General features: G+C 39.0%; 1 protein-coding gene across 1 annotated transcript in view; it reads right to left on the reverse strand.

Annotated features, from left to right (window-relative positions):
* The window catches only part of LOC109466415 (otoferlin-like), a 240,234-nt gene that overhangs the window by 105,363 nt on the left and 110,968 nt on the right, over window positions 1–23,903 (reverse strand). The window lies entirely within an intron of this gene.

Genomic DNA, 23,903 nt, shown 5'->3' on the forward strand with positions numbered 1-23,903 from the left:
ATATATATATAAAAGACCTCCAGGTTTTTCTGCCAAACATTGTGTTTGTAGAGGATGTTCTGTCAAAAGAGCTGAGGCAAAGAAGACAAGTTAAAGCAAAACCTGTAGTAACTAACAAACACTTTTACAGTTGGTAAGCAGCCATATTAAGGTACTACAGTGTACATTGAATACATGTATCTTTTGATGAATGAACCTCCAGGTTTTTCTGTCAAATATGTGTTAATAGGCGATATACTGTCAATGGAACTGAGGAGAAGAAAGACAAGGTCAATAAAAATCTCTGATGATTAACTCCCTTCATGTTAAAGGAAGTTTAACATTTTTTTAAAGAAGAAATGGCCTACAGGTTTTTCTGCTAAACATGTGTTAATAAGGGCCTGGTCTCATTTTTTTGTACTAAGGGCATTCTTGGGATGGTGCAGCATAAGTCTTGCCAACTTTAGCTATCTTGATCGAGTATGAAATAAAACTACTTTAACTGCACTACTTACATGCATATAGTTACAGCAACCAGACCTATCAACCCCCCTGCTGTTTATTGCCTCCTATCTTCCCCAGACCTTCATTATTCCTACAGTTTTACATACAGCATATTGCATACAAAAATCAATGAATGCAGGAACCTAATGGTTTATCGAATTAAGCATGAAATTTGAGAGATGCCCATCCAAGTATGGCCAGGAGAGCATTAACCAAGCTTGACATGGTGTCAGGCTAACTTGTCAATTCTGTGGTGCTAAACCAATTGTCTTCTTAGCTTTTTCTGGAAAATTCCTGGGCTGTTAATATATAAGAATCAGTTTCTGTGCGCTCTAACAATTGATCTGAAATTCTTGACATAAAAGCTTTGCACATAATACTTTTTAGGACCCCCAAGTGAGAAGTCTAGCCTACTGCTGCCCAACCGTGTGTTAGGGACTCCCACAGCAGTATAATCAAAGACTGGATAATACTACTGCTACTACAGCTACTACTAATAATAATAATACTACTTCCACTACTACTAAGCTACTACGGTAACCACTACTAGTACTACTACAACTACTACTACCAACAATGTAACATCACATGTAATTGTACATTTCTTAACATATTGCAAGTACTTAATGTTCCTTCCCGTTTGATGAATACACATGACTGCCTTTCAACATGCATCATTGTCACTCCTGACCAAAAAACTCCCTCAAAATCAATGTGCAAGCAAATATCTCTGCACTGCAAGATCCCTTAATCCTGACCATTGATTTTCAAGCACAAAATCAGCACCATGTTAAGCCTTACAAGTGGTTTCAGTTTGCAACACCCTATGCATTGATCTGATAGGCTAGTGTGAAAAAACACCAATAGGGCTACTTTAAGGGGCCCATTCTGTGTGTATGCAGCATGCCTGCATATAGTGTGGTGCAAGATTGAGACTTATCAAGATAGAATGTCAGGAGACCACTCAATACAACACTCTACAATATGACTTGACACATAGATAACTGTGCTGGTACAGATGCCATGTACAATGTACTCAGTCACAGAACGTAATAACAAAATCTTTTTCTCACATTTAGAAAAGCAGTGTCTATGAGAAAAGATAATGCTCTTTTCTTGAATCAGATCTTAGCTGACAGGAGTCCATGGTATTCCTGAATGCCCAGAAAAGAACAAGAAATAGCCATGCCTACAAGTACCAGAGAGTTATCAACCAAGGATTGAGGTGTTCAAAAAGTCATTCTTTCCTAGAACTATTGCAGAGTGGAACTCACTGTCACCAAGTAGGGGCATTGTCATTAGATAGCTTTAAACAATGTTTAGAGTTAGATGTTCAAGGGTTAGGTGTAACGAGTCGATCGGTGTAATGTAGCCAGCTGCTGCCGCGACGCGTGCCTGCGAAGTTGGTGTGTTACACAGAAGGGCGGTTATACCGGCTATACAGATACAGAAGCTGGTGTGTTACGCAGAAGGGCGGTTATACTGGCTATACAGATACAGAAGCTGGGGTGTTACGCAGAAGAGCGGTTATACAGGCTATACAGATACAGATTACAGGCATGCTAGATATTCAGTTTTGAAGGTTGTGATGTGAAGGCTAACCACACCAACTTCAGCACCAAGGAAAGGACCAATGCTACATTTCCACAGCAATAACAATGATTGTAGTGACTTGGAGTCCATGAAAAACAAGAAATCAGAGATTTTAGCTCTCTGAGAAGTGTTTTAGTCTTCCATGAGTGTATTGGAATTGTGGAAGGGATTGTATGATGTAATTTCATCAGGAATAACAGTCAATCACTTCCTGAATTTCTCCAAGTACCGTCCATTTACCTTTACCTGGTAATTGCTGGGATTAACCTCCCTGTCAATTAAGTAACCAAATATCCACCCACTATCCCTGCAACTGTGTCTGCTGGGTAAACATACACACAAACCCACCTAAAACAGCAGGGCTCGAAATTTATTTTTGGGAATAGGAGCACTGGTGCACCCAACCTAAAAAATTGTGTGCACAAAAAATATTTTAGGTGCACCATACATTGTATAAGACAAAATAAGTCGAATGTCATCAAAAACTACAGTTATGTTTCATTTCAAGAAAAGTACTATAACAATGATTGTATTATTTTTTCTGACACTTAGATGTTAGGAAAATGCTGTAACTTATACATTTAACATATTTACAAACATAATAGACCTAAGAAACTATTTGGGTGCACTGGTGCACCCACAGAAAAAAAATTGGGTGCACAGCACCAAAGCTGGGTGCACTAAGGTGCACATGCACCCAGTATTTCCAGCCCTGGTACCCAGATGTAATAAACTAACTTGAATGATGTAACCTTAGCCCTAGGATTTTAGCCCAAACCTTCTATCTCCGATATTGAGCTAGAATAGCTCACTACCAAATACCAATGCCTTACTCCAATCTTATTCTTCCATTAAAGTAATGAATGACCACCATAAACCTGTATCAAAACACGTCCCAATCTTTCCAAGTTCATTTCCTCGTCCGAAGATGGATTGGACGGAGAAATGAGTCCGCTCGTCCACGTTCTTCCAATCAAGGAAATTGAAGTTCAATTGCTGCAATCTCCGCTGCACTTCATCTCTCCACAGAGAAGTTACGGGGTGCGGCCGTTTTTCTTCATACAAACGTGGAAGCACACACATTACTACGGCCATTGTTAGCTCTGTTATCTTGGTATGCTATTACCTCGAAGTCTAACTCTTCATCAATGTAACTATGGTCATTGTTAAAGTTCTTAAGAAAGTCGTTCCCTCTCTTGCTCTTCAAGACCTCAGTAAAGATTACTCACAGAAACTTTGACCAATTTGCCTTACGTAACGTTACAATTTTATTAGAAGTTACAGGATGTGGCCACTCTTCTTAATACAAATGTCAAAGTACACACATAAATATGGTCATTGTTAGCTCTGTTATATTGGTATGCTATTACCTGGAAGTTTAACTCTTCATCAAAGTAACTATGGTCATTGTTCAAGCTTGATAACCACAACCAGGGCTCGAAACTAAAGGTGGTCCGATGGCCACTGACCAATACAATTTAGGCTGGGACAACTAAAAAGACACTTTGGGACATTTTGGGGACAACAGAAAAATAATCAACATCAGAGTGTCAGCCCTTCTCTTGTTTATCAGGCACAGGTCCCGGCTTTTGGAGCTGAATTTCCTGTCTACTCTACAATTATAGTGCGCCTGGGAGTCTGAACATAAGCAAAATAAAGTTGACTTCAAATTGAAGTCATACAAAAATAGGTTGGGACAGTTCATCCTCACTTCGGGACAATTGAAATTTATTTTTGGGACAGTGCTGGAAGAAAAATTGATTTCGAGGCCTGACAACCACAGACTGATAAATAAATAATCAGCAATGAGCCTGCTCACCACTAACAAGGAGACTTTCCTCACACCCGTGACTAATGAGTGATGGTGGAAGTGCTTTCATCAGAAACTTACATGTACCTAAATTGAGAACAGTCCATCAGTCACAAAAGGGCAATCACCCTTCCACTCAGCCATATACAGGTGTACAATAAATTGAATGTAGAAAAATGGGAAGATACCATAAAATTTAGAGGTTTTCTCCATTCTGTCCAGATGAGATTGAGATGAACATCACTTTATCATGGACCGTTCACTATATGATGATTGTTCACCATTGTTTTGGCTTGCTCAACAGAATCTTATGCATCCCATCCTATTGATAAACTTAATTACATTCTAGGAGACAACCCCTTCAGTGTCCAAAAAAAAACATACACAAAATAATGTTTCTTGGAGCCAGTAGTGTTAACAAATGTGTTAAACTCATTATGTTGGTTCATCCATAGTCTTGTATGTAAGTTCATGTTCTGTATCGACTTTTTTGTTTGTAGGTGTAGAAGACCTTAGAGAAGTCCCTGGACTTTTCTGTAGTTTTAATATAGTGTCACGTTTAGATTAGGAAAGATACACTGTAATGGCACTCTACATTGAGTATGCTTTTATACAAATATGTGAAAAATGCACATAAATTCCTACACAAGGCATCAGAACCCATTAAAGCTTTTGAAAGCGATATGCTATAACATAGTGTCAGGGTTAGATTAGGAAAGATAAACTGTAATTATATAGCACTCTACATCGAGTATGCTTTTATACAAACGTGGAAAAATGCACATAAATTCCTAGCCTCCACCAGGCCTTTCTACTGGAATACGGATCGTAGAATTCGGCAAAAAGGAGAATCAAATGGACCAAGGGAGTCCGGCAGCGGGGAGGTTACTAAGTTTCGTTCCCTGCGCGGCCAGTCAAACCTACAAGGCGGCCAAACTCCCCTGGCAAATATCATCCTACATATAGCCAGCGAAGTTAGTCTGGTAGAGTCTAATAATAAATTCCTACACAAGGCATGAGAACCCAGGATTTTGCGGGTGATGGATGTTGCTGCCAGTTTACAGCTGTGTGTCCCAACCTCTGACCCCATCCTTTTACCCAGATGAAGCCGTCAGGACTCCGTGTTCGGCTTGATTGAAAATCTGTGTCACACTTAACTGGACAACCCTGCAGAAGGCCGTAACAATGCCATTTGCTGATTCTGGGAAGTAGCTACCACCTTTTATCCTGATTCTTCTTTTAAACTTGCACTCATATTCAGCCAAAATTTTTACCCAAAGCCTTCCATCCATTCCAATTAGTATCCCCACTCTTTGCACATATTGCTGCTAGGTAGGTATGTCTTGATTTTCTTACATTATGTATTATAGTATAGTACTGTACTTTGTAACCAGTTACAATATATTATCAGTTTATTTCAGGTCTTGTATTTATAGTAGATTTCTTTATTTGATGTTTGTCTTGTTTGTATTTGTGGGTTATCTGATACCAGTCACCACTGCCTTGATAACCTGTGTATTAATTTGCTGTCATTGCCAAGAAAGAAAGAAATGAATCCCAAAAATTCCTTCACTTCATTATGTTTACAGAAGGAAACCATATTGTTTTTGCTGTGTTTCTTCTTCTTCTTCCATTCTGAACACTGACCTGGTCAATGACCTGAACCAGACCGTCTGTCACCATGGTAACTGGTGTTGTGTTACATCATGTTGCAATTTTATAGCAGGAGGGATTTAGACTCCTGTCTGACCATATGTATGAATGTGTTTGAGTCAAAATCAACAGAGCAGACCATATGCAAAGGTAAACATTATGCATTTGCTTTGCAAATGTTACCTTAAGGTTTCTAGTTTGTAATTTGTTTTACCACCCAATTTTATCTAATGATCAACTGTTTTTGATAGATTCCACTAAGATGTTATAATGATTAATGATGTAAACATATTACATTATAATATTTTCATATTATGTTTACATTTGCTGTTTGTGATTGAGAATGTAATACCAGTTTGTAAATATTAGACTTTTACTGTTTGTAATTAAGGTTGCAGTATATAACATACAGTGACATGCCAGGCAATATCAATAAACTTAACTGACTGCAAGAGAGTTTACTAATTTTTTTATGTCACCGCTGAAAACTAATGCATGTATATTGCTGTAAGATTACAAAAAGGATTATGAATTATTGTGTTGTAGAATAGGCAAAAGAGCATTAAAAAGAGTGTTTGTAATATGCCTTCAAGTCGGACCATTCCTTGAAAGATTATATATGATATATCAACCTTGCAGCTCAAGACATTTATAATTAATGCAGTGACCTAAATTGAATGAACCCAGACATTTTTAAGGCTGAAGGCAATAGAGAGAGATTTTACTTCTAATGCTAATAAGATCACAAGGTACAATGTAACTGTCTAACTTAAATGTGAAAGTTTCAAATACTTTGTCAGGGATGAAACCAGCATTTCTGCTCCCCCTAGTGGCTTACAAAGATTCAACATTCATCAAGCTACCAAGCTGCAGCTAACAAGTTCATTCTTAGAACTATCGCAGAGTGGAACTCGCTGTCACCAAGTACAGTAGGGGCATTGTCATTAGATAGCTTTAAACAATGTCTAGAGTTAGATGTTCAAGGGTTAGGTGTAACAAGTCGATCGGTGTAATGTACAAAATGTAGCCAGCTGCCGCCGTGCCGCGTGCCTGCGAAGCCGAGGGGCGGTTATACCGGCTATAGAGATACAGAAGTTCAAGCATCAAAGTAAGATAAGTGTCAAAAAATTTAACACCAGACTTCATACAGAACTACGTAGTGTGACAGAATTTTTTTAGAAGGAAAGCTGACCCATCGTCCTCCAGACCTGATTGACAATCCCGCACCCCAACACTTAATATCTATTGATCGCAGATCCCACAGAGGAAATCAAACTAAATTGAAAGCAATTGTTCTTCCTCGACAGAAAGTTCCAGAATGATTCCCTCACTCAATCTGTGAGGATATGAGCTCCCGATGATACACGATACTTTGGTGTGATACACTCACAGCGTGCAAAATACACATTTTACTTGGGGCAACCTATTTTTGAACCTAGGTAGCCCAGTGTGCTACCAGAATTTTAAGAATCCCCCCCCCCCCAGAAAAAAAAAATTATGCCCACTTGGCTTGCACCACTGTATCAGGCAGATGCTTTTTAATTTTAGGTATTAATGGCTATTATTAGCATCAGTTAACTAAAGGCTGTTAGAAATATTGTCAAAGGCTTATGCATGTAACATTACTTATGTTGAGAAAAGTAGTAACTTATAGGTGGGGCAACCTAAAATTCTGATGGGCAACCTAAGTTTTACCGTAGATTGCCCATTGGTCAACCTGGTTCAAAAAAGTATTTTGTACACTGCACTACAGGTGTGAACATACCCGCGATGATTGGTACATGTGTTTGAATGAGAGAAGTCATTCATGCACAGCTTGCACCTCTCCCCTCTTTATGGGCACTACAAATAACTACAGATGAGCTGTATCGATCGGTGTGAACCAGGGGACGAATGGTCCTGATGAAAACCGTTTGGCTTATGCAAACAGCTGAGGATGGGCGTTTTTCATCCTACTGGATGGGTTGTTAGGTTGTTAGTCTATAGTACAGAAACCTTTTTGGATTGCGCAAACACCTGCTGGTAGGCAATTTCATCCTGCTGGATAGCCTTTCAATGAAAACTGTTTCTTATACATCAAACAAAAAAACATCAGTTTCTCAAGCAACTGGATATGATTTTGGTAAAACATTTGGAAATGGTCAGATGTTTCAGGCAGCGTCCACTACCTTTCGTCAGTGACACTGGAGACTTGTCAGAAAGGCACATACATAAAGAAAGTCAAGTCTGAGACGAGGATGATACAAGTTAGTCAAGTATCTCCTGTTGTTTTAGAACAGGAGCTTAAGAGTTGTCTGACTGTTTCTTACACATTGTACATGTAAAAGATAGGTATATGGTAGTCCCATAGCCTTTTTGAGGACGTAAATGTAGAGACAGTGGAAAAAGCAGACTGATGTGGGTTGTTTACTGAAAGAGGCCATAGTGTCTAAGGCACGGTATTGCTAAATCGAAAGGTGGAGCCTTTCTACTGCCCTTTACATAATTATACCTCCCTAACAGGAGTCAGGTACCCATTTTACCCCTGGGTCGACTCTTTAATGTATGGCAACAAGAGATGAAACATTATGTCATAAAGTTTTAAAAAACAGCATGACACCACTAAATCAATGACATAAAAATACAAGCATCAATACAGGGACTTGAGTTTTTCTTGCCCTACGTGCTAACACCATTTTATTTGTTATATTGCTTTTTTTCTGGGCTCAAATAAAAAATGCACCAGTCCAGATGGCTTTGCTACACAAAGTGATCTGGCACGTTTTGCACCACTAAATCCGACCCACATCAAAAACACATTTGCCCCAGACAGGCTAGACGCCCCCGGTATATCTCTGGGCTATGAATGGTAAAAGCCTTTTAGAGACACAGTACAAACTGTACATGATACCGTAGTGTTCTGTGTAACAAGTAATAGTGCGATCACATTCATCATACGTACATAGGCCGTTGTAGGATTTGATGCCGTACAATTTTCAAGCAGGATGCAGCTGCTGCAAACTTTTAGCAGGCTAAGGTAGCTCTTTGGTGCCAAATTTGTAATGGTTACTGGGTTAGGGTGCATGGAGAAGGTTTTAAAGTGGTTACCAGTACTCCATGCTAGCACAAGTCTTTCATCAAATCAAATTGTGAAGTTTTCCTGCTTGAGATCAAAACATATTATATTGTGTGAACAGATAAATTAATTGGAAAGTTTCTGCTACTAGTACCTGCCAAAAAATTACCTTCTAGCTTACTCTGCACTAATAATATTGGCTGTGCTGTATCTTTGTTGGCACATTATACATGAAAGATTGATATGGATTCTTTACTTACAGCAATATGTAATTATAAGAAAGGAAAATTAAATTCTACCAGATCATCAAGGGCTACTAAGTAAAGTGCTGACTGAAGCAGGAAGGTAAAATGTAAAATGTAGCTTGTAAGTCATTTACAATAAACTTAACTTTTACCCTGCTAAGGTATCCCAATAACAACCACCACAGTTTCAGCACTAGGGACAGGGCCATTAACCTTCAGTCAGCTAAGGTAGCCCTTTGGCACCAAATTTGCATTGGTTATGGGGATATGCAGCAGGGAGAAAGTTAAGAAGATGCCTTACAGTGAATCATGTAGATGAAAACAAATTGCGTTCAGTCCTCATTAAATTACCCGCTTTTACAAGTGGTTCCAAATCATCGCCGGAAATTGTCAATTTACACTTCTGATTTATTCGAAAATAATGGAATTTTTGTACCAGCCGCGGGATATGATTCGATTTTATCCTGAAATCAACTTTCCCGCATTCATGAACATCATAATCATGGCATCCATCTTAGCTTATATGTGACCTATTTGATCAGCGAAGCTGAGTCAAAAAATGACTGGTACCATCAATACTGACCTTCTTCTTGTACAATAACATCAGAGAGGAGGTCCTTAACCTTAGGCTATGACTTATTTTTTACGTTTTTGGCTACACCAATTTAATTTGTTGGTTCTCGGAATCGCCTCTTCATTTTTTTCTGATTTGCAAACCACATGCAGTGGTTTGATTAAAAGTTCAAAATTTGTTGTTTAAATATTAACCCAGCCTTTTGTGTTGACTTCATGGCTTCTATCGTAGCATTTGGGGCTGTAATAGTATGCCTAGGCCTGTTTTTATTTTTTATTTTTTTCACCTTGTCACTTCATATTTTTTCTGAAAAAATCTCAGAACCGACAAATCAAATTGGTGTGGCCTTAGGCTATTACAAATGTACAATCAGGCTTCATTTTTAATACTCAGTCTGGTATTCTTTTCTTTTATACCAGCCAAAACAGTGGCAAATGGATACTGCCTGGCCAATTTGATACAGCCGATTCTTTATTGACACAACAAAAAAGTACAGGAACTTTTGTATGGTCTTCTACAACTTAACTAAAGATCTAACAAAGCTAAATACATGTGTGGATAACGTTATCTTACGTACAGAGTATATGTATGATGTAACAATAAGCAGTACTGCACATTGTCTTGCAGCCACCAAATTGCTTGGAGATGATTTTTAACCATCTACTTCCTGAAGTAGCCATTTGCCACCACATTTGAAATGTCTAAAGGGTTAAGTAGCAGGGAGAAGGTTAAATAAATATATAATAACTAAACAATGGTTGAATGTTAATATTTGACAAATTAAAAAGGGCAACTTTGATTACTAGCTAATATTATGGACATATAGTCTAATAATTACGATAATTTGGCGAGAAGAAGGCAAATTTACGTAATTACTAGTCTAAGACTATATGTCCATAGTACATAGAATTAGTGCTAGCTTGAACATTGTTTATATTCAATGCAAACTGTGACATCTTTCCTGTGACCTGTACTGAACCCAGTGGGTATTTGCGTACATAAAAGGTCTTCATTCATTCAACATTAGTATTCATAAAATCATCACTCTTCTACACAAAAGTACATTCATAAAACTTATGCTGCCAAAATTCAATTACATTTATCAGATTCTACATGTAGATGATGCTGCCAAAATTAACTTAGCAGGCATGTGTACTGCTATTCATTACTGATCGTATATTGCAACTCAACACTCTTCATTTGCAAGTTTGCAAAGTTGTGTGAACATCCGGAACTATCTAAAACGAGATCGAGCACGAACCGATGAATATGTGAAACACAGAGATATACAGCTGTCAGAGCTGCATGCTGTATCATTAGTAACCACAAGGCGTGGGAGTGTGAGGCCTAGGGAAAAATGTTGTGTTTCCTGTTTCAGTCTTGAAAAAAAATTAGGGGTGGTAGGTAGGTTCTTTCTTTTTTTATTAGACCTTTAATAGCAATCTCTAGTGATCCAACTTGGGATTCAACTTACAATGTATACAATAAAGGTTAACAATTTGAAAATAAAACTTGCATGAGGACACTTCTATTATGTCAATGTTGGAAAACCGATTGTACAACATTTTATCACTCGTGTCAGATCATGAAAAGATTGATCAGCTCGAAAAATATTTACGTCCCTTGCAGATATCCACACAAAAAAGGGCTTAGGGTTTGCAGCTTTTTCTTAGCCTGGGTGCCATCCTCCATAGTTTTCGCCCGCTCCCTAATGTCACTGGCTACCACGGATAGAAAACTACGAAGGATGGCACCCAGGCTAGCTTTTTCTAGGGTCGGTCGGGAATTGAAACAGGAAACATAACTTTTTTTTTCCTAGACCTAACTAGTACCCACCAGGGAGGCAGTTTGTACAAGGCGTGGGTGTGTTACTGAGGCAGGGTGGTAAGCGCAGTTAAACCCGGTGACTTACAGGAGAGATCTACCAGCATCAAGCACCATTAACACTGAACTATCGACGGGCAAAAACTGATATAAACCCTCAAAGTTATGATAAAGCGTCCGCCCACACACATCTGTTCACTCTCTGGTGAAATACGTGAAAGAAAGAAAGAAAGACGAGCTCAATTCTGTGAAGTATGATTAGTTGAGATTAATGTATTAAGTTCTTTCATTGTAATTTTATGGTATCTATATATTGCATGTATAAAGGGACACAAACTATCATTCTGGTCTCTGTGGTGAAATATGTAAAAGAAAGGAAGAGAGACTCAATTCTGTAAACCTTGTTAAGTATCATTAGTTGAGGTTAATGTATAGGATGTATGTTGATTGTAATTTTATGGTATCTAAAATGACCAAAACCAATTGACACAAACCACATACCAGCTCACACTCTTATGTATGTATTTTGCACCAGGTATAACAATATGTGTACAGATTTTGAATTATGTAAACTGTATCTTTGATGTTATATTTTGTCTGACTCTTACGAAATATACGTCTTCCCTCATAACCTCAATGAAAAGCAGCCTGTAGGCAGATCTGAGCTTTTCTTGAATAAACAAAGGTTAAAACAAAATCTTCAGAATCTCCTCTCTTGAAAGAGTAGCTTTGACTTTGACTTTGTTCAGTCCACATTTAGCATACAAAACTGCAGCTATTCTTCCTGCTTAATCAAAGGAGGACCTCCACCACCTAAATTTAGATAAGATCAACCCACAGGACAGAGACAAGTGGCGTGCTACCATCAAGCCCCAGTTGTACTGTGCAAGCACGTCTAACCCTCGGAAGACGGGGAACAACAGACGATAAACCGGACAGTGAGTATGAGTGAGTGAGACCAATAAATGCCAGCTACGAGGGCAAGAAAGACGTCAGTTTGATGTACAGGCATGGCAAAGTGCCATCCTTTTGTGCTGAGAACAACAGTATCGTCCATACAAATCATTTCAGGAACGGTGCATCTGCAATCTTTTATGTGATGTTTGCAGCTTAACTGTGCTGTCTGGGGCACTATTATGTTAGAACAGTTTTAACTGAGTTTATTCATCAAAGCAGCCTCGCAGCCTGTACAAAAACATGCTGAATAACACTGATTTTTTACAGTTGATTGTCTGGCAAATACAAATTAACATTACGCTACATAAAAACATTTACTAAAAGCCTCACATGGACACTAAAGTAAAGATCAGAGAGTCCTAAGGGTCTTACTGCGAAGACTTGTTGTACAGGCGTATTGCCTTGTGTAAGATTAGGAGTTTTTCAGTCTTTATCTTGAACTATAATATAATTGCTATTTTCTTGAATGTGATCACTTTCTGTATGATAGCAATCTTTCAAAACCAGGGCAATCTAATGGGCTGGGGGATTAAATATTAAATCCTTTGCCTGAAGCATGCAGATCAACTCTGGGGCACTTTTATGTTATCTACTCATCTTGAACTATTGTTATTTCTTGCAATTACTTTCCACATGGCAACAATTCATCATGTTATATATATTACGTGATCATAAACATACAGTTATGTAGAAGAGAGATACTATTTTCTACCCTATTTACAAGTTGCTATCAAATTAGATGGCAAATCAGGCTATTTGGTATGATGCTTATGCCTGTCACACCTCAGAATTGACAAGAATCTGATAAATAAAACAAAAATTACATTCTTAATTTTTATGAGAAACCAACTGTTGGAAAAAAGTGTGGAAGATCGTTTATCTCGATACGATACCGATCTCCTGCTCCGAACGCATTGACAGCTAGCGCGACCAGTCACCACGGACCGTGCAACCATTTTAAACACTTCATTTGAATTTGATCGACCAGAACAGAGGATGGATCGCTCGCCAGAAAAGTTTCCATCGGAGAAATCGATGATCGATGAACGAAGTCAAGTTCTGTATTGAGGTTCCCTCAGCCTGGTATGGATTTTCCATTGTGGAAATCTCGTAGGAAAAAAATATTGAGTTACGCAAAAACCGGGTCAATAGTGTAGAGTTTGGAGGCTGGATTCGTCTTCATTTCACCTCATGGGCCTCAAATCCTATTCAGAATAACGACACTTTTGACGGAGACCGAGAGAGGCACCAGGCATGCTATATATGGATCAGTTAGAACAGTTACTATTGTCCCAAATGTCCTTTCAGACCGCCAGTTTCAATGAATAGCTTTTAGTTCACAGGACAACCAAGTGATAATTGACTGAGCACTTTCAATTATGCTTTGCACAAAAGTATGGGACACCCCTAAAAGAAATGGTTTGTGCCTTGATCACAACTACCGGTATTACCAGTGATACCTCACTGGACCTCTCCTTAGCCAGATGGCATGTGACGTTGAGCTTGTTTCCAATTCCAATGCAATAAAAGCCATATACTTGATTTTTTCCATCCAGAATGTAAACTTCTATTATATACATGGCGTATACAAGTTGAGTAACATACTGTCATAACAAATTATACACTGATTAAAGATAGGTACTCCTGGACTATGATTTGTACATAATGTAAATTTCTTTTTGTTCTTAATGTGTGTGTTTTTACCATCTGTTGTATATGCGTTTTTATTTCTGTATGAAGTCCTGGAAGATTAACCTTTTGGGCTACAGGGCATCAAAATAAAGAGAAATAAAGAGAGAAATTCCACCTGAGCGAATGTAAAGTGTCACAATGTCGGGGATGTCATGGATTCGAACCCAGTACCTCTGGGGCAAGCCCTTAATTTTTTTTCGAAAGGTGTGGTGGGTTCTTTATCATGCGTGGGGTGTGGCTCTCGCCAAAACACGGGACCTCCATTTAACGTCCTATCTGAGGGACATCCCTAACCAAAGCTAGGTACTCATTTACACCTGAGTTAAGTGAAGAAAGTCGTGTGAAGTACCTTTCGCAGGGGCACAATGTTTGGGGCTTGTTTCTGGGCCAAACACCCAGAATCATTACATTGATTGTAGATAAGCCACCATGCATACAGACTGCAGGCCGGTACTGTAGCATAACAGGTGGCAGCAGGTTAGCGCTGCACCGCATCAAACACTGTAATCTATATTCCGGTTGAAAAGGACAATGGCATCCTATTATGGGAAAATCAATACAGCCTCCTGCGCTACAGCAAGCTATACTGGGATTAATATATGGTATAGGGAAATGCTGATATATACATAAGTAATTTTTGCTGTATTTTGCTGATTTGATTTAAAGGATGCCATTGTCCTTTTCAACCGGAATATAGATTACAGTGCTTGATGCCTCCTGCGCTACGGCAAGCTATAGTGGGATTAATATATGGGTAAGAATGCTTAAAATACTGATATGTACAATCATGTGGGAATTTTGCAGTATATGGTTGGTTTTATAAGATAGATCTTTAGAATTATTAAGTTCAAAAATCAGTTTCAAGTTGTAAGCTACACGCTGTATAGCCTCTATATTACAGCAAGCTATCACTCTCTATCACTGTCACTGTCAGGCTATACAGTGAGATGAAAATATGGTATGATATGCATAATGAAATGCTGATGCATAGCAAAAATAAATTTTTGCTGTAAATGGTTGATTTGTAAATGGTTAATCTTTGAAATCAACCAGTTCAAAAATCATTTATTTTCAGACTACATTCGGATGAAAATTTGATGTATTTAATCATAGAAAAGCCAATGTATAGGAGTTATTTTTGCCCTTTATGGTTGAAAAATCTATTTCAAGTTGCAAGTTATAGCATGAAATATAGTAAAGCATACTCATAGTCATAGAAATGCTACATGTGGGTATAATATATTTTATATTATATAGGAATTGAAAGTAACTTAGCTTTTGCTGTATATGGGCAATATGGACAAGATAGCTCTTTACAATTAACTGGTCCAAAAATCCTTTTAGTCACCCGGTGTAATCTATATATAGCTATCGGGCTTACATAAGATTTATAGCTAAATGCTGGCCCTTTTCTGCCTGTAATGTAACAATTTTTTTTCTTTCACCCAGCTGCCCCCAGTCTGATCGCTCTGAACTGTGCAACAGGCAAATCCACTTCTGAGACTCCCTGTACAATTATGACTTTTCTTCACTGGTTCGTCTGACCAAAACCTTGTCAAAGCTCCCCATTTCTTGTAGCCAGTCCTTTGAGATTGAGGCAAATTCATGGTGATGGTGCATCCAGTGCAGTTTTTAGGGCTTGGAAACCCGATTTTTCAAAGTCAATATTATAGTCGCTTATCTACATACTGTATTAAAACTACAATACCCCAATGTATATTGTCCCTCATGGAGCAAAAATACCTAAAATTCTGATGGAAAATGGTTACTGGAAGGGCCCTGGGCTGATTTTTAGAGTACCACTGATAAAATAAAGGACTCATCTTGGGGCTTGTTTCTGCAGTTTTCAGTACCCAAAGTATGTAATAATGATCGAAATGTGCTAATGTGAAGCAGTATGTGTCAATATCACAAAAGATTGCCTTTTTCAGAATATTTTCAGTTTTGCTGCTCTGAAATCGCATTGGATGTCTTTAAAGCTACCGGGAGGATTGAAAACTGTACCTTTTGACTTCTTATATTTCATTAGTCTGCAGACTTTGAAAAAGGTACAGGTTTTTTTTTTTTTACTCAGTGGTCGCCACATAACACGGCCGTTAGGCCACTTCAAGGTGAACGGTGCTACCACCTGAATGGTATGACTACTCATCTCACCTGGGTTACAGGTTACCGAGTAGAACAGTTGTAGCTTTGGATCATTTGGAGCTTGAAGAGGTTTCATCAAAATGCCTCAGAATAGGTAGGTACATGTACAAAATATTATGCACTAGGTACATAGTAACTGTACAACACACGATAAATTTTCCCAGTTTTAGGATGACTTATTCCGCAATGAAAATTATTTGAGAAGAAAGTTTCAAGGGAAAGTAGAGAAAATTGCTGGAACAATTACTGCTATAACTTCAAAACTTGAAAAACTGGAGGCAACAAGCAACAGAGATTTGTGAGGTATACTGAGCGTCATACTAGAATGGTCCACCAATTTGCAAGGTAATATTGTTCCTTGTGCATGGCTGACGTTGCAGTGAGTGCCTGCAATAAGGGAGCGTTCAGTTTCAATCAATACGTAACACAATACTGCAGGCAATAAAGCAATGAAAAATGACTTCCCATCACTGCCTTAACAGGATTACAGCATCTAAAATGTGGCATTCGATTATGCAGTCTGCGCATGGTATTTTTCCAAAATTTTATTTCAAACATATTTTGAATTCATCTCCATCTAGATTACATATAGTAGCAATAAATGTATGGCATTATTTTTATATAACTAGTTTGGCCGCACAAATTAAATTTAAGTTGAGGTTGGTTCTCGAATTCAATAAAATGATATGCTTCACTGGAAAAACATAATGAAAATCCTCACATTTATGCCTTGGTGCACTTAGTTTTATTACTTAAAGGCATCCAGTGCAGTTTTTAGGGCTTGGAAACCCGATTTTTCAAAGCCAATATTCTAAATGTAGTTATTTATCTACATAGTGAGCTGAAATCACACTGTCCAATGTAAAAATTCCCAAAATTCTGACGGAAAATGGTTACTGGAAGGGCCTTGGGCTGATTTTTAGGGTACCACCCAGAAAATAAAGGACTCATTTTGGCGCTTGTTTCTGCAGTTTTAAATACCCAAAGAATGAGATACCGACTCAAATGTGCTAATGTGAAGCACTATCACGTGTCAATATCACAAAGATTATCTTCTTCAGAATATTTCCAGTTTTGCTGTCCTGAAATTGGATGCCTTTAAATACAGCCATAGTCAAGTTTTCCCCCCTGCCCTCAGCTTTGATGATTTCCATTAGCTATATTTTCTCTTTGAGAACAAAGGAAACAGACCGGCATGGCCTTAATATGTCCGCACAGTCCTGCTATTATCTGCACTTCAGATCCTGACCTGGAGACAGCCCAGAGTAGTGTGGGGCTGGCCTGTCTGCCACCAGCCACTGAACCTTTCATTATCTAACATAAAAGTGAATACAGTTGCCCTGTACCAGGCCTGGTTAACAGCAGGTTCTCAAAACTTTGGTCTATCTTTTGAAAAGAGAATGGTGGCAAAAAGTGCTTAGACTGTCATCTCAAAAGAAGTACATAATGGGAAATTACATCTATGTCCGTAGAAATCATTCTGAAGCAAGGTTGAGCTGAAATTGTTCTATGTTCTCTGAGTTTGGTCTATCTTTTGAAAAGAGAATGAACTTTAGTCTATATTTTGAGAAGAGAATGATGTACATACTAAGAGCTTAGTCTCCTTAAAAAATAAAATAAGATTCCTGCTGTAATGGTAAGTAAAAAAGGAATACAAGAAAAACTAACAATACATTGTACTTGTAACAGCTGAAGAAATGACTATATTTTTGTTTCCCTTTGTTTGTTTGCTTGCTTGCTTGCTTCTTTGTTTGTTTGTTTGCTTATTTGATCTTAAGTATTCTGTTTTGGGTGGAAGTTTTCCTTTTTTCCCTCCTGCAACTACCAGGAAAACTAAAATCAAAACACCTCTAGTAAGTCTGCAAAACCTTTAAAGTGAGAAAATAACAGCAAATATACGTGTACATGACATGTTATATAAAGTGCAAGATGAAGTATTAGCAACTTTGTATTCACATCACGGCGTTGCATGGCTTTGAAGGAAAAACTGGAATCCCTCTTGTGGAAGTTCCTGACTCGTGTTTCCTCCCCCTCCACCCACATATTACATAAACAGCTACTCAGCCTGGTACTTACAGACCTCGGATGGCACATCGTGGATTCAAAGGTTATGTTCAGGGCTTTGAAATGCTTTCTCAGGGAGGGGGGCATTCCATCTCTATCAGCAGTACCAATTCAATCGCCTGGTTCTGGCATGCCCTTTCAACATTGCTCATATAGCACGTCAGCAGAACGTACTGCACCTGCGCAAAACCCGTAATGTATTATGCATAGCACTTTTGTAGAACTTCTCATATATAAGGTCGCATTCGTGTATATAAGGTTAACATCCCGTCTGTAGTTTTCAAATGTTGTGTCAAAAAAAGAGCAATAGACAAAATTCTGATGCAATGTTGACCAACAAAAACCGTGAAAAACCAGGGTTTGGCTAGGCACAGTATGTTCTGCCCAACTGCTGCTTCTACTAGCCTGGTATACAAATCTATAAGCTGGATAAGGTGCAAGTCTATTACTTTTCAAACCTATTTCTCACTCCCCAGATACAATGTGGAGAGGATGAATTTGAGACTTGGCAGCTTTAATAGGTACTAGGTTTGGATATCAGGCTAGTCTTCTTCTCAAAAGGTCCATATATAGATCTAGATTTTGCAAATTGAATGAGAAATGATCAGTCAAACTTTATTTGCAAGCTCATGCCTGAAAGCTAATTGCAAATAAACACACATTTACATTGATTCAATAACATAAAAAATGTAAAACTATGCGTTCACTCGAAATGTTCAAAAGTCATCTCCGTAATTCGTCCAGTAGTAGAGTTGGAATTGTCTCGTCTAACCTTTATCGATGTGAGCAAGTCTATAGCTCTATCTGATGTTCCAATACAGGATCACAGTTCTAAGCAATAGAGTCATGAACAAGTCAGCAGGAATCTTATACAAATGGGGGGTTGGGGGCCCAAAACTGCCCTTCTCCTGGCAAACGTCCCAGCCCTGAGCATAACCATGAAATTATAGAAAAGTAAAAGTCGATGTGTCCCTCCCGTTTTACAGCGGCTGCATTTCAGCAAATAAACCGACCATCTGGCCTCGCTGACAATCAATACTTCTGCTTTAATTGAACTTGATGAAGATTATTGGCTTTACTGAGGCTCAAGCGGGGAAATAACTTTTTATGAACTTACGGCAACTACAATATTACACAACTCTAATCAATACTTCAGTTTTATTGAGCTTAATAAAAAAGTTATTGGATTTCCTGGGTAACTTACCTTTAACTGCACCCTTATGGCAACTAGACTGTACACACCTGTTTTAGTGTTCAACATTGATCACCACAGGATGACAAAGGCATGAAGCAAGGTTTCTTACCTATATACATTTTTTTTTGTATTTACAGTTACAGTCTCTTGAGATGTACATGCAATATGTTCAAATGTTCAAAATCAACATTATGAACAAATGGGGAATAGTGCCTAATGTATACCTTGCTGGGGAGGAAGAGGATAAGTAAGAAAGTACCTAATTTAACTTAACAGACAAAAGAGGCTGTTCATGGAAATTACCTTTAATGTTTCGCAATGACTATCTTCCCTTTTTTTTCTTATGAAGCTATCTGAATACCATAGTATTGAATAGCAGAGTATTACATCTATGCACATCCATCACTCACATATTTATTACACATTCTGCACTTGTCTGTGAAACCACTGATAACATTCAAAAACCCACCCTTCAGACAACTCTTCCACCTTGAACGTCCCTCTGATTCATGATTAGTACCCAAATTAACAAACCCCTCGGCAAGTACCAGAGGACCCGGAATATGCTCCTCACACTTTGATCTATGTAACTTCCGATATTGATATTCATATCTTCAGAACAAAATCGATAACGAGTGCCCTTGAAAGACTCTTAGTCCAATGCGTCCGCACTGAGGAATATTGGCAACATTTGCAATATGTGAATCCAGTATTATATCATGTTCAAGGCCACTCAATTCTTAGCTTAGGACACTTCTGGGTAAGTCTATATCTGCCTAACAGCAGTGGCAGTGTCTCAATCAAACCCAGAACATTTAGATTCTATCTTTAGATTCTAGGCCTAAAATCCTAACTAGCCAAAAGACCCTGTTGCCACCATCTTGGCACCACAGTCCCCTCTCCTACCCCATGCAAGCAAGCACTCTTCTCACTACTATCTTTGTTCGAAAGAGCCAAAGGTCCTTGGGAAGAGTCTTCTTGCAGATAGTTTGAATCTAGTGCAATAATCTCACAGGCACCCATGTACCATTATCTAAAGGGCAGGGGTACCTAACTCATTCCACATTATCCCAGAGGGCAAGTTTGAAGTCTAAACTGATTGCAGCAATTTGTAGTTGGATAACCATGCTGACTTTTATTCTATAAGTAATCAACAGAACCAGCAGAAAGCCCTGCTGGCATTAAGTTGCATAAACATAGTGGTGGGATTACATCTTTAATTCATAGTATGGAAAAGCCAACAAACAAATCGGTTTTCTTCATATACAATATTAATCAAGGCATTTACTCTGAATCTTAAAAAGGGACCACATGCTAGAGATTATGACAAGGAATGAGTTTGGTATTTAAAAAGAATATACTCCATACTATTTTGACATTTCAAAAAACTTCTCTGAAGCCTAAAGGAAGTTTAGTCATCCAGGTAATACGATATTGAAAATGACGTTTTTAAAATCATATCCAGTTGCTTGAGTAACTGCTTTTTGGCATATTGTATTACCTGGATGTCTAAACTTCATCGACGAAGTTATAAATAGACAAGACAGATTCATTATCAAGGTCAGCTGTAGACTGACAGAGAATGTAACAGTCTCTCTCTAATCCATTTTGCAACAAAAGTTGCAGATCTTCTGATTGAGTTAGTGTGGTCAATATCTGACAAAGTGAGCAACCTTTGCAGGCTGTCAAAGTAGGACAAATAACAAAACTATAATCAGATTTGCGGCCAAGTCCAAATGTTATTTCAATAGATTTATTACTTTTTTCAATGGCATATCTTTTCCATAATTGAAAATATGAGTTCTATGAGAGTCTGGTGCAGGGTAAACTTTTCTTGAACTAAACTTGCCTTCACATGTGTCAGTTTTCCACTAAGTTTATCGAATATGTTACAACTCATATTTCAGCACCGAGGACAGACCCATAATAACATTCTGGGCAAAATGCTGATACAGACACCCTGGTATCACACTATAGGCTGCTGCTTTGTTGCTGATGTCCCTATAGACTACAATTGAATTTACCAGCACAGATGGAGCCATGTGGAGTTTTCTAGGGTATATCCTGTTGGGGAATTTGGCTCCTTGGCATTATTAATATTCAAAAGACTTTGCCCAATTTCCTGAAATTGTGGTATCAATGAACAAATGGCCTACACCCATTTTCACATTTTATGGTGTTCAAAGACCTTGTGGAAATTCTGTCATTTTTCTGGTTGGTTCCAATGTGCAAAAAATGGCATACAACCAAACACTGATCTATCCTGATACATTCCTCAAGGCAATGCCTTGACATGCCTGTAACCACAAAAACCCAGTGTTACTCCCTGGATGGAAATACCAAAGATAACAGCTTCTTTCTACTTGTCACAACTTCATCTTCAAGTCAGAATGAAGATGCCACATTTTCTTCTGTTATCATATAGTTGTAGAAGGCCTTCATGCATGCATTCTTGAGGCATAATGTTTTAGATTCATATCAATATCATAGCTCTGGGCTGTTAGGCAAAATGAATAAAGAGATATCAGATATGCCAGTGCCTGGAGGCAAGGAAACACCATTGATATGCATGAAATACCCTGGGACTACAGCACAACAATATCAGCCTATCCTAACTGCAAAAAATCGAGCACCATCTGTCAGATTTTTAGACATTATAACTTCTTGAAACATTTCAAATTTTTTATAGAATGCCAACACATCTTTCGGTTTCACCAAAAGTGAAGGATGAACAGAGTATTAACTTATATTTGAATGCAAAGAATTAATGCAATAAAGGTTTCATTATTTTTCACTTACACTTACATCTAGAGTTGCCCAAGAGTGCAGATGCATCTAATATTTCAGGCCCTGGTACCTTTGGTGGACAAATCTAGCTAATCAAGTCAAGAGGATTGTCCATAAACCAAGACAAGCCTCTAAGTCTAAGGCCAAAGATTTGACATTGTGAAAAAAACCTGGAACTGAATCTAACTAAACAAGCTTAAAAGATTGTCCGTGTACTAAGGCTTGCCACTTGGGGAAACTGACAAATGCAAGACTGGCCATTGTGAAGATATCTAGCTAATCAAGCCAAGAGGAATGCCCATAGGCTATGTCTTGCCACTAAGGTATTGTGAACAAATCTACAGTAGCTTTACAACCTCAGAACATTGGCCATAGGCATAGACTAAGGCTTGCCACTAGGGGTAACTGACAAATGCAGGATTGGCCATTGTGAACAGATCCAGCTAATGAAGCCAAAAGGACTGTACATTAGACTAAGGTATGCCACAAAGGCATTGTAAGCAAATCTAGCTAAACAAGCTACAAAGAATGGCCATAGACCAAGGCTTGCCACTAGTAGATGACAAATGCAACATTGGCCATTGCAAAGGAATCTAGCTAATCAAGCCAAGAGGACTGACCATAGTATACAGCTTGCCACAAAGGCATTGTGATCAAATCTCGCTAAACAAGCCAACAGGATTGTCCGTATCGTATGGCTAATTGCCACTAAGGCATTGTGAACCAAACAAGCTAAGAAGAATGGCCATAGACCAATTCAATTGAAAGCATCCTTCGTCGATGAAGGTTAGACATCCAGGTAATACAATACGCCAAAAAGCAGTTACTGGATATGATTTTGGAAACGTCAGACATTTCAGCTAGTATCCACTAGTTTTCGTCAGTGACTGAGAGACCAGAGGAGAAATGCTCAGGTTTATAAGCACAAACTACTGATGACAAAGCGTCCTTCTCCTACCTCCGTCTCTCCTGCCCATGGCCAGGAGGGTGGTTGTCCAGCGGCGTGTGCTCCCGATGTTTGGACGACATGGTGCCTGCTGCTTCTCAACTGTGGCCAGCCGCGACGTTGGATTATGCAACTATTGTCGTTCAAAAACACACACAGTCACACACGACGACAGTGCCGTCCCGTATTCCAACCAAGAGTCCAACAACAGTCTATACAGGGTTGAGGGATAGAGAGATAGATACTAGATAGAAACGGGGTATGTGCTGGTAGGACCAAGAGTTTTTCTCTCTGTACAGGGCTAACAACCGCAGGAGCCACACGGTCGTTACGATGCCTGCTGCCTCAGCGACAATGCTGCACACGACGTGCCCTTCCCCCAACGCAGGCACCGACTGACTAATAAACTCAAGTGGCCCAGCCACTTTATGTAGGGCCGCTGAATGGGGAGGTGGTGCCAAGAGACCTCCTCCGCAATCCCCTTATTAATTCTGACTCCGGCATAATTCACCGATGGATTGATGGGTCCGTCTGCAGCCACTGACGCACACACACGGCCCTGGCGTGGGGGGGGGGCAGAAGACCGATACTGTACTCTGAGTGGCAGGTTACAAAGCAGGGGCCATTATGGGAATGAGTTTGGAGCAAGTTCAGGCGACCTGTTGTGTTCGCAAACACCGAAACCCTCTTCCAGGGGCCCTTACAGCCTGCGCTCTGACTCCCTCTGGGGAAAGCCTTTGTGCGAACGAGTGCAGAAATCGCGAGGCTGATCCAGGGGAGTTTAGAACCAGGGCTGGAAATACTGGGTGCATGTGCATCTCAGTGCACCCAAGTTTGAAGCTGTGCACACAATTTTTCTGTGGGTGCACCAGTGCACCCA

The sequence above is a fragment of the Branchiostoma belcheri genome, unplaced genomic scaffold (assembly GCF_001625305.1).
Source record: "Branchiostoma belcheri isolate BF01 breed outbred unplaced genomic scaffold, Haploidv18h27 scaffold166, whole genome shotgun sequence".
In the NCBI taxonomy this organism is placed as follows: domain Eukaryota; kingdom Metazoa; phylum Chordata; class Leptocardii; order Amphioxiformes; family Branchiostomatidae; genus Branchiostoma; species Branchiostoma belcheri.